Source organism: Arachis hypogaea, chromosome 13, assembly GCF_003086295.3.
Source record: "Arachis hypogaea cultivar Tifrunner chromosome 13, arahy.Tifrunner.gnm2.J5K5, whole genome shotgun sequence".
NCBI lineage: Eukaryota > Viridiplantae > Streptophyta > Magnoliopsida > Fabales > Fabaceae > Arachis > Arachis hypogaea.
This window is the reverse complement of record NC_092048.1, coordinates 145,420,531-145,433,494: the sequence shown is the minus strand read 5'-3', so window position 1 is coordinate 145,433,494 and position 12,964 is coordinate 145,420,531. Positions and strand designations below refer to the sequence as shown.

Here is a 12,964-nt window from a genome sequence, read left to right as displayed (position 1 = left end):
GTTTATCTTTAGTGAGAGAATTTCGCTCATAACAATCCACTCAGAAACAAACTAAGGTGGTTATCGAAAGATCGGGAAAATATCTCAACCTCTCTGCAGAGGATTAAACTCTATAAATACCAAATCCTAACTATGTAAAAAGTACGCTACTCACGTTGAGTAACGTTATATTCATCTTCTACATAGAATTTTACGCTTAAGTCGTAGAACAGAAGTAGTGTGGTGTTACGGACCTCTATTCAAAAATATTAACATATAATAGTGAAAGGAAGTAATACACTAGAAGTCTTGAAAAACGGGTAAACAAAATCGCAAAATGAAAAGCGTAACGCTCCAGAGATAAGATTACTTGCGTGCTAAGAAACCTAGAAAATAAGAATAAGAATAAGTAACAGAGTAAAAGAAGGCCAAGAATACAACATAACTAGTTCCTGACTCAGCCTGCGAAGCCAAGGCTGGCTGGAGGATATATATATATATATATATATATATATATATATATCCCAAAATACACAAAATACAAGATAATGTCTTATCTCTCTCTCCACCTCTACGAGGAGCAAAATAAATAAGTTTTTTGGAGAGCATACTAGGTAAATAAATACATATATACAAACAGGAAACCCAAAATACACTTAGGTACTACTCCGGTTCAGGATCCAGACGCCTAGCGAGGAGTCTCTCAACCTACACCTGAAAACAACAACACAGTATGGGATCATAACCGAAGGTTCTCAGCATGATAAAGGTGCCACGCGTATAATAAATAAGGTCATGGGAATGCCAGAGGCAATCCTAGAACTCCGTCGTACAATTGTAAAACTTAATTACTAAACAAAAGCCATAAACATGGGTAGGTAATCTAAACCTTCCTAAATTACTCAACTTTAATCCTAACATAACACCAAGCCATTTCACCCTTCTTCCGTCCCTCCGTCATCCATAACTCAGCAGAGACAAGCAACCAAAACAAGTTTACGCACAATTAATAAGTAGATAGCGCAAGTAGCAAGTATAACAGATAGCTGTATATATGTTCAGGTAGGCAATCCTAATTAATGCACAGCAGACAAATAAACAAGATGCATATGATGCATACCTGTCCTATGGCTGATGAGACTCATCTGTCGGTTATCCAGCCAACCCGACAAGTCTGAAAACCTTAGATTGTCCCCCCGTCGCGCATCCCCATGAGTCTATGCATAAATTTCACATTCATTCATCATTTAAATCATTCAATGGGGGCTATCCATACCCGAAAATTTATACGTGCCCGGTCACCCTTACGACGTAGGGTCAACAGAATATTGAAATTCAATCTGGAACACGTGGTGGCAAGTCACGGTTCTGTTACCCAGGGAAACTCGTATCTCAAATATCATTCATTAACATTTCATAGTCATTCATTACTTAAACATTATGTCATTACACTTTTATACATAACTCATCAGGTGGTTGTGTATAGAGTTGGTGACAAGATGGATAAGTGTTTGGATTCATTAGATGTGGATGTGGGTAGTGGTGTAGATAAGTTATCACTCCCTACAATATAATCACAACCTAACTCCAAGCAAAGGAGGTGATAACTCATAGAAAAAAAAAACAAAAGACATCAATAAACAAGAGGGACGAAATCCTAATTACTAACGAAAACAACCAAACAACTAAAAAGTAAGCTATTTACACTATTCACATATTCACAACAACAAAAAATATGACACCAATTGCATAATTTCTCAACAACGGCGCCAAAAACTTGATGTGAGAATTTATGCCAGTTCAAAATTTTTTAATAGAAAATAAGTGTTTCGTTGTAAGTATAGTCCAAACCGGCCATCGATCCTCACATAAAAATTTAAATAGAGATTGTCACAATCCAAAACAAACTAACCAGGAATTTTAAATTTCGGGTCGTCTTTCCTCAAACTAGCAATTAGGTGCGCACACTGTTGGTTGTGAAATAGGTGGGGTTTTCAAGCATTGAACAAAAATTAAAAAGAACTAAAGAATAAATAAAATAAGAATGGATCAAAAGACAATTGATGTCAAATAGAAAAAAACAAGATCAAAACTAATGAAAATGAAATTTAGAGCATAAAAGAGCCTTGACTTGGGAATGAAAGTTAAGGAATTCTATCTTTGTCATAACCACAACTATGGTAATTACGTTAATCTCACTTTGTTAACTCCTAACATCGATGAGTAAGTCAGGCAATCATAATTGATTTTAATCTACAAATCCTAGCTAACTTACTAATTAACTTAGTAAAAAGCTAGCGTTAGTGGAAATAAGAGCAATTAACAACCCAAAATTACCTTTAAATGTCGGACATTATGACTCTAGTATCCTAATTACTCATTTCCCAAGTTAAGGTGTGAAAATCTACTCAAAATTCACAATTGACATTTTCACAAAACTTGGTGGGCATAAATGTAAAACATAGCAAATTGCACAAGATAATGAAAACTATAACCAAACTATGCACAAAATCAACAATAGAAACTCAAGCAAACATATATAAATCATAAAACATCAAAATCATCAACCAAAAACTCAAGAAGTCAAAATTGGATATATTAACAAAGTAACTTCAAATATAAGAAAATGTAGTAAGAGTAGTGTAATTAAAGAGATGATTAAAGATTACTTATAATGAGACAAGCAAATATCCAATATCAAAATTGTAAATTGGCAACTTCTACTATAAACCCTGTTAAAACCTAAGAGAGAATTTCCTAAAAATAACATAAACCTAACTAAAAACTATCTAATATGGTGTGTAATGTTGCTCTCCCTTCATATCCCATGTTGTCCCTTTGATATAGCTCTTATTTCATCTTTGCAAAATTGGGCCAAGAGGCCTCTAAAATCGTGATTCGTGTGACTTTTTAACGAAGTCACGCGTCAAGACTTGTGCGTACGCACACTAGCTGATTCGTCACTTGTGTGTATGCACAGAAAGGTGTGCATACGCATACTAGAGTGTGTGCTTCTCCTTTATTTTTTGCATGAAATCTCTCATTTTGCATGCTTCCTTCTACTTCTACCTAGTCATTCTTGCTTATTGGACCTGAAATCACTCAACAAAACATATCACGACATCGAATGGAATAAAAGTGGAATAAAATTGATTAATTTAAGCATAAAAAAAGCATGTTTTCATATTTAGGCACAATTTAGAGAGAAATCACAAAAGTATGCTATTTAAGTGAATAAATACGGATTTGTAGGATGAAATTCACTCAATTAAAGCCAAAATTGACCATCAAATATGGATTGATCACTATTTTACCCTCAACAAAGATGATCTATACAAGAAGGGGTTATCCCAACCATTACTCAAGTGTCTCAAAACCGCAGAAGCAGAACTAGCAATCTCGAAGGTCCACGAAGGTGTATGTGATATGCATATAGGAGGCCGAAGTCTGGCCTCGAAGCTTTTAAGAGCAGGGTACTTCTGGCCTTTATTGAGAAAAAAATTGCATGTAAAAAGTCTAGCGCTGTCACAGTTGCCGAAAATACGCGCCAATTATCCATAACCTTGCCAAGTTGTTACACACCTCGGAAGTCAGGTGGCCTTTCCATAAATTGGGGCTAGATATTTTCGGACCATTCCTAACATCAATAGGACAGGTAAAATTCTTACTGGTAGCTATAGATTACTTTACAGAGTAGATAGAAGCACAACCACTTGCTAAAATAACTCGAATAAGGTACGCCCTTTCATTTAAAAATCTCTAATTTGTAGATACGGATTACCCAAAGAAATCATTACCGACAATGGTAGACAGTTTACTGATAAAAAAATTGCATCTTTTTTAACAAATCTTCACATCAAACACCATTTTTCTTCTGTCAAACACACAAAGCAATGGCTCGCAGAGGTAGCTAATAAAATCATATTGCAGGCTCTAAGCAAAAAGCTAGCAGAAGCCAAAGGATGCTGGGTTGAGCTAATTCCTAAGATCTTATGGAGTTACAACACCACGCCACAATCCTTAATAAAAGACACACTATTCTGACTAGTCTATGGAGCAGATTCCATGATACCAGTAGAAATCTCTCAAAAATAATCCGAACCGACCTCTTGGATGAAGAGACCAACACATGAGCACGATTAGCTGAAGTTGATACATTGGATGAGGAGCGGGACTTAGCCAGACTCGGCAACAGTCTATGCAAATTACAATACAACGAAAATATAACAAGAAGGTGCGCCCAATAATACTACAACAAGGAGATTTAGTACTCCACAAACTCGAGGATATCCCGAAATCACTAGGACAAGAAAAACTAGCGGCAACCTGGGAAGGTCCTTTCAAAGTTTCAAAGGTACATGAGAGAGGTGCATATTCTTTACAAACATTGACAGGGACCGACCTTCCTAATACTTGGAACATATCGTCATTATGTTTATATTATAGTTAGTTTTTTTGTAAAAGACAGGGTCGAGAGGTACTCTTTTTCTTACTCACGAGATTTTTTTCGCATCGGATTTTACTCAGAGAGATTATTAACGAGGCTAATCACCCCGCGTCTTCTACAACGGAAGGCCTTATCAATTCAAATAAAATGTTATACATTTTCTTCTCTACACAAACCAACATACAAAAGTTGGAAGCTAGCAAAATTATCATAACTAAGCAGGATAAATATTATGTCATTCAAAAGTCTAACAATTGTTCATACAAAAGACATCGATATTAAAGATCGGCAAAAATTTGACATAACATTAACAAAGTTCAACAAAAGTTTCATACTAAATTCATACAAACATATATCAATTATCTTTTTCGTCAGCGGTCATGTTTTCATTCTCAGCCTCCCCAACTTCATCATCTACAAGCTTACCATTAACAACAATCTTGGTAACATCAAGATTGCCGACATCAAACTCGGGCACAAAGGTAACCACTTGACTCACCGCCTGATCAAAACCAGCCGAGAACATTTCTAATACCTCGTTTTCCAGCTCGTGAATCCTAGAGGTCATTTTTCCCTTGTCATTATTAGACTCTTTCAGTTGACTTTGTAACAGACGAATCTAAACCTGCAACTTCTCTATTTCTTCCTCTTTGCTTTTCATTTTTGTGGTCACATCTACAATAACATCATCTCTTTCTTTCAAAGATTTCTCCAATTTTAATATCCTTTCCGCTTCACCTTTTTCTTTAGCACCCAGCAGCTCTGTTATCGGACCCATACATAGTAATCTAGTACTGACCGTCTACAAAGACAAACAAAATATTAAAATCAAATTCAACATAAACATACACATTCAATGCATATAATTTTATCCATACTTGCATATACTGTCAAATGCCCTCTTTTCCCACATCCTTCAACAGCTTGACATTGTCAGAATACTGCGCAATCTTATCTGCCAATTCCATAAGCGAAAATTGCTTGCTCCACATCGATTGAGCACTTGCTCCATTGATATAACCATGAAGTCGCCTTTGCTTTTTAACCACATTCCCACCTCCCAGATCCATCTCCTCCACTTTCCAAAGACTTATCTGAATCAAATCTTTTCTTCTTTGCCTTGTGAATAGGACGAGCGCTAGACTGAGCAACGTCAACACCGATATCTCTGTATGAATCTATAGTATAATCATCTTTATTACTTTTCTTTTTCTGCACCTATACAATAATAAAAAATATAATTATAAAAAATTAACAAAAATAATAAAAAAATAAAAAATAAGTTGTGTTTCTATATCTTTTCTATCAGAATAAATATAAAATATACTTATTCAATATCTCTAAATATAATATCTTTATTCATATTTTATCTGTCAAATATAGTTTTTATATTTATATCTTAATTTCTTGTCTCTATAAACAAACACAACCCAAACCTCGTCAAGCTTAACTTTTAGATTGAATTTAATGTATTTTGAATCTGAACTTGCTTGGTAGTAACGCTGAGCAAATTAAGTCACACATGCATCGTGGAGGTAGAAATTGATGCGATCTACTACTTTGACCTTATCGAATTACTATTTCTCAAAAAACAAATAAGTAAATAACACAGAAAATAAGTCAATGACCAGGGACGGTTCTACATACATTGTTGTGGGGGCAAGCGCCCCCACTACAATTTGAAATTTTTTTGAGTAGTATATGATAATAATATTTATTTGCCCCCATTAGATTATTAAATTTGACCCCACAATAAATTTTTACTCAACTTTTGGTACTTAATCGTCAATTTAAAAATTTTATATTAGAAATTCGTTAAAACTTAGAATGATCAATTCTCAAATTTAAACGAAACTAGTGTTCTTTTTTAAAAATCAACTTAAAAGAATATTATTTATCTTATTTTCAAATTAGCTTTAATTTTTTCATAACAATTGTATTAATTGAAAGAACTTTTTTAACTATAAATATAAATAAGAGTCGACTTCTAATTGTGTTAGGAAGTGAATTTTTAAATAATTATTTAGTAATATATATAAAAAGAGAGAAATTTTGATGGTAGTTAACAGAAAAATTATTTAATTTTTTAAAATATAAAACCTAAAATAATAGAAATTTAAATTATATATTATTATTTAAATTACTATTTTAGTATTGTAATTTATATATTAGATATTTTGAAGGCTAATCATATTTTACAATAATAAAATATAATCATAACAATAATTATGTTATATGTACATAAAAAATAATTATTTGTATAAAATATATATTAAAATATAAAATACACATTAAAAATAAGTTAAACAATACATATTTATACACAGATATATAATAATTAATAAATAATTTAATATTTAATTTTTTATATACATATATTATTTTTATTATAAAAATAATTATAATGTTATATAAATTTTGCCCCCACTACCAAAATTTTCTGGATCCGTCACTGTCAATGACTATTAGCGCCAGGTTACAATTACGGACAAAAACTATAAAAAGAAAATAAGGAGAAACGAATAATTATTTAGTAGCAATTATAAAATATTAGAAAATAATAAGAAAGATAATAGATATTATGACGATAAAAGAATAAATTATCATTTATATCTTTAAAAGATATAAACATTGACAAATATATTCATATAAGAATAAAATAACAACTGGATTCACGAAAGATAATTTTTGTGTGTCAAGAATACCTTAACGGATTAATTATGTAACCAATGTTCGAATATTCTAGGCACACGAAAACCATTTTTCGTTGTTATAATTGTCATTTTATTTTTATAAAAATACATTTGTGAGTATCTATATTTTTTATAAATACAAATGGTAATTTATTCGACAATAAAATTAGTGATTTTTAGTTACAAAATATGAAAAAGAAAAAGAAGAGCCGAGAGGAAGGGGGTGAATCGATTTCAACATATGCATATAAGATGTGTGTGGTTCTCTCAATATAGACGTAACAAACACATAAATTAAATTAAAGTAAAGCAATGAAAATGTGGCCTCTCATAAAAACTCAACTAGAGTCATGGGTGGTTGAATTTCTTTCTTGGAAGAAATGAGCATTATTATCCAAGTAATAAAGTGTCAAAGTGTGCACGTAACTCAACAAATAGCAGTTTCAAAAGTAATAAGCAAGTTCAGGTCAATTTCAGCACATGATGATAATGCAGCATGGTCCATCCTTCATACGCATGCTCCTGAAAAATACGAATTCCTTCTTATTATATTATCTTTTTGCGTATTGCAAAGTGCCAGTGGCTAGCAAACAGAGACAATAAACAATCCCATTGTATTTTTACTTAATAATTTGATTTTTTTTAATCGAAGGGTTTTAATTTTTAAAATATCAATTCATGTCCTATTTTTTATTTTTAAAATAAAAAATGACTTTACTACAAGATTAGATATGAATTTGCGTATTAGACCCCATAGTTATCAGATAGTTCTTTCACAAAAGGTACATATCGGATGTAAAATACTTAAACAAGATAACTCACGATTTATATACATCCATATCATAATAAAATTAAATTAGGAATAAGATTGTTTATTAGATCAGATTATATTTATAAATGTGCAGTACAATTTGCAAATATTATATCGACATCTGCAAATCTAATTCGCATAGTTGCGGATCCACTACACCAAATAACAAATAAATAAATAATAAATATTTCATATATATTATATTATATTATTTGTATTATTTAAAAAATTATTTTAATAATATTTTAAAATTAAATATGTTTAAAAAAATAATAAAAGAAGTTATTAGAGTGAAAAGGAATTGTATTGATTTTTTTATAGAAATAATTTTGTATTTATACGAGATCTTATCTGATTTACAAATATGTGAATTAGATTAGAATATAAAAAGTATAAATATGATATCTAATCCAATAAATTTAGTGCAAATCGAATTGAATAAATTCGTCGGTATAAATCTCGTCGGTAATTATTTATCGTCGAATTTTTTTGTCCGTCGCTAATTATCAACGGTTTTAACGGCAGATATAAACTTTTAATTGCGAAATTTTGGAGCTTGTTATCATTGAATTTTTTTCAATAAATCTAACGGTAATATATTATTTATTATTAATAATTAAATTGATCTGTCAAGTGTTGTTTTATAAGAATCTACAACAGCCAAAGAGAGTCTAATAAAGAACTTAAAACAAAGAATCTGCACGGTCACCATTAACATTCAGTCATAAGTTCACAAACCATACATACATGAACGAAAACCAATCAAACACCAAAAATACTAAAACCATAAAAATTTTGTAGATCTATTCACCAAATCTAAAATCCAACAACATCAGCCAAAACAACCACATACAAAATCAATCAACTAGCTACATCAAACACTAATTGACATTCGGCCATCATTAATAAAGCAACATAATTTAAACCAAACCTAAAAAATCGTTTACCATTGTCTTATATCAATCAACCTTTAAACACTAACACATCTTTTGTAAATCCACCTAAACATTCATCAAAAACAAAATAAATTTAGAAAAAAATTAGAATAGTATTTTTTTAGTAGTAAATAAATAATTTTTTTGAAAAATAAAAATTTAAAAAATTATATTTTGAATAAAATAAACTACCCTTTTTTCCTTTTCAGCAGTAACATCGTCGATAGCAAAACTTTCATTATGGTCGTTGCAGGCTATTTTCTGCTACGTGCACATCTAATATTAATTTTGTTTCTTATTCTTCATCTCTAATTCGTTGCCGGTAGAAGAAGAATCAGAGGCAGAGGTGGACTTGAAAGATGGTTCAAAAAAGGGGTTAGGGCAAAAACGGGTTAGGATTTTTTTATTAAAAAAAAGAAGATGAAATAGGAAGAGGGGTGAGACTACGGGTGGCAACGGGGCGGGTAGGGACGAATTTTTGCTCTACCCGACCCCGCCCCACTGTACAACAATCCGCGTAAAATCCGCTCCAATTCTACCCGCGAGTAGTAAAACGTTAAACCCTAATTTGTTCCTGCGGGTACTCGCCCCTACCCGCCCCTATAATTATTAAAATCCAATAAATAAAATTAAAGTTCAAAATTTATATAACCATCATCACATACATAACATAAATTAAAGTAAAAATTTAAATATGATACAATATTATTAATTATTTACTAATTATTTTACATATTATACATATATACCGGGGCGGGTATTACCTAAACTGAGCCCGCCCGCCCCTCCAAAGAACCCGTTCCGCAATTACCCACCTCGAGCAGATAGGGGCGGGGTGGGTACCACGGGTTCGGGTGGTGTTGTCATCTCTAGATGAGACCAACCTACCTGGACGACAGAGGAGAGACACAACTCCAACATCAGAGGGAGCGGCAGCGGTAGCTCTTCTAACGGTGGCAGAAACAGATGGAACAACTTAGTTTGAGACAACGAAACACGATCCAGACAACTTAATACATATTTTAGAGGAGAATCGAGGTGGGTAGCGTTGGCGAGAGTGGCTAGAGGGGTTGTCAACAGATGTTGTAGGGGATAGAGAAGAGAGAGGAGAATGGAGGAGAGAGAAGGTTGTTCTTGAAAGTGAGGGGAGAGGGTTACGCATTTTTAGGTTTACCGGCGAATTTATTGGCGGATAAATCTGACAGTAATGCATTGCATATGACTAGAACGCAACGTTTCACTAATTGAGATTTATCAGCAGATAAATTCACGGTAAATCCCACAGTAATTTTAGCGTCAATTTTTTTTCTCATTATTACAGACGAATTTATCGTCGAAATATCAAATTTAACAATAACCTTTTTATCTAAAGAATTTATTGTCAAATCTGCCGATAAACCTGACGCTAATGTCCGACGCTAAATTCAACGATATTTAGTGTTTTTCTTGTAATGTGTGACCAATCATAAAAGCTCAACCAAACATGTGTACTTCATAAGTGTAAAAGCGTGAAGGGTAATTTAGAGTTTCACAAAATTAGGTTAGGTGAATTCCATGTTGGTGCTCCACACGAGGATCTGTGGCTATGAATCCATGTGAGATGCATGCAACTTGTAGAAGTAGTTGCCCTCTTGCATGCTGTGAATGTTATATGACCTACCGAAGCAAAACACTGTCCCCATATAATAAAGAAATAATAATATATAAATTACCAAACTCTCCATTTTGTATTCGTCGCTCTTAAGGTGATTATTACATTAAAAATGTCTCTTTCATGCCTCCGTTATTTTGCAAAATTTCGGTGGTTGATAAAAACAAGACAGCAGTAGCTATATGGCAGAAGATACGTCATTTGTAACCATATTTTGTAGAAAATACTATCATAATATAAAGCATGCTTTTAAATATTATCATGCATTTACGAAGACAACAGAAAGCTATCGCTTTCGAAAGCTGTTTATATCAAGGAAATTGTTTCATAATTCATATTCAGTTATTCAGAGACATCAGCACCAAATATGGATCTAGATAGGTGTTACAACTTGCAAAGCACTGCAACACCAATGATCTAGATCTAATGAATAACAATCATAATGTCCTTTTTCATTTAATTGTTGAAGACAAAATCTCAAATATTAAGATATTCAATACTTCTTTTACTTTGTTATCTAAATCTATATAAATAATGAATAGTGAGAAAAAGGTTATTAAAAAGTATATGGTGTTGCTCTCTAAATTAGCGTATATAAGAAAGGAAAATAATATTTGCTTCCTGTAAAGTGTAAAGGAGAGCGCTATATATATGGAATACAAATGATAATGACTATGGCTAATAAATAAGACCACAGAATATTCTGTGACCAATGGGGTATTTTATTCTTTGAAAAAGAAATCTTTTTATTCAGAAAATAAAAGGCAATTTTCTTCTGACTTTTTTTTTTGAGAAAAAGAATCATTCTTAGGAATTAAATATTTCATATAATTTCCCAATTTATGCATATGATTATGACATGAAAAAAGGGGTACGAGTGTATTATGGGAGTAACAGTAAACCCTATAAAAAAAGAAAACGATGTAGTGAGAAACTCCTTTTTTAGAAAGTGAAATGGTCAATGCAAACTAGTGTGTTTAATATTTTGAAAACATCTACTATATATAACACAATGCAAATTTGACTACACAAAATTGTTATGGAAAAAGAGTTCTAATTTTGATCCGTTGGAAAATATATACACAAACTCACCTTAGTTATTTACTTTTCCTTAATACAAGATCACAGTGAAACAAATGTTGCGGCATATTTGGTTGTACGCATCACAACAAAGACAATATTTTAGTTGATAAGGGCTACATGACATTTCTGAAATTTGATTAAAAACGAAAACGTGGCAAAGCCTTGTTGTCAATCCAGGCAGGCTTTCTTTGCATTGTAATAGAAAAATGCCATCTTCTGAACTAGCTCATCGGCATTTCTCACTTCTGCAATGGCATCAGAAGCAGTGTTTCATTGTGAAAAAGAAAAACTAAAACAACGAGAATGCTGTCTTGGAACGAAGCTAACCAAACAAATACTATGTGAGTATGTGGCCTAGTATATTCAGAGAGATATGTTATTTGTATCCGTTCATGCATCATACATGAAATGAGGTATATATCTGCTCAATGTACTAGGTAAAATGAATGTACAATACTTCTCTGTTTAAAATGAGACTAGAAAGAGCAGCAATCTCACCTTTCTTCCTGTACACTACTCCGTGTCCCCGCAAAAACAAAATTTGAGGACATCCTTTAACTTTCAGGGCATATGCCAAGTCTCTCTTGATGTTAATGTCAATCTTAACAGCCTATAAACAGAAAATTCAAGGCATTATATGAATTGCAGTTTAAGGCTTCTAGCAAGTTTGAGGTTTAGCTACAAGAAAAAAGATTGACTATACCCGAGGAGGTAACCGATCTTTGGCGTTCCAATATACCTTGATTGCTTCCTCCAGCTCTTTCAAAAGTTTCCAGTTATCACTTGCTATGTGGAATAACAATTTCAAACACCAAAGGCTGGTTTTTGTGCCTTTTTTTTATTAATATTAGTGAATGAAAATATACTATATTATTTAGAATAGGGGAGTTTACCTGTTATAACGTTTAAATACAAGGATAATTAATGGGCTGGGATGGAAAGCAAAATTCTCCCACTCCAAACAGTTGATCTCCTGCACCCAGTAATCATCAGTTTTCACTTTCTTCCTCAATCACCATATTCTTTACCCTGTCATTGTCATCTTCATCATCTTCCTCTTCTTCATTGTCCTTCTTCAACTCCTCTTCACCATCATCATCATCATCATCATCATCATCATCATCACTGCTTTCGGATTCATAATTGCCATGGACGCTATCCTTCATTATGTTTTCCTGATCCTCCAAAACATCTTATTTTTGCTGCCGAATTATTTCAAATGCGCGTTCAAACGAACCATGTATGTAATCTTCCACTGCCATTGCTTCGCTTCTACGACCATGCCTTGGCTTCCTTGGAATTATTGTAGGGAAGGCATCAGCAGAACCTATTTCACCAATGCCAGATGCCACATCTTTTGAAGAC

At 32.6% G+C, this 12,964-nt stretch overlaps 1 long non-coding RNA gene and 1 other non-coding gene across 2 annotated transcripts; both read right to left on the bottom strand.

Moving 5' to 3' along the window:
* Positions 1-4,623: 4,623 nt before the first annotated feature.
* Positions 4,624-5,863, bottom strand: LOC140178223 (uncharacterized). Its single transcript, XR_011870488.1, has 2 exons — positions 5,305-5,863; positions 4,624-5,228 (listed from the first exon to the last, which is right to left on the bottom strand). It is a non-coding gene; the product is annotated as an uncharacterized lncRNA (long non-coding RNA).
* A 5,732-nt stretch (positions 5,864-11,595) lies between these two features.
* On the bottom strand, positions 11,596-12,680 carry LOC112784172 (uncharacterized). The gene is made up of 4 exons (XR_011870323.1): positions 12,493-12,680; positions 12,303-12,417; positions 12,098-12,209; positions 11,596-11,844 (listed from the first exon to the last, which is right to left on the bottom strand). It is a non-coding gene; the product is annotated as an uncharacterized protein (transcript).
* Positions 12,681-12,964: the final 284 nt, after the last annotated feature.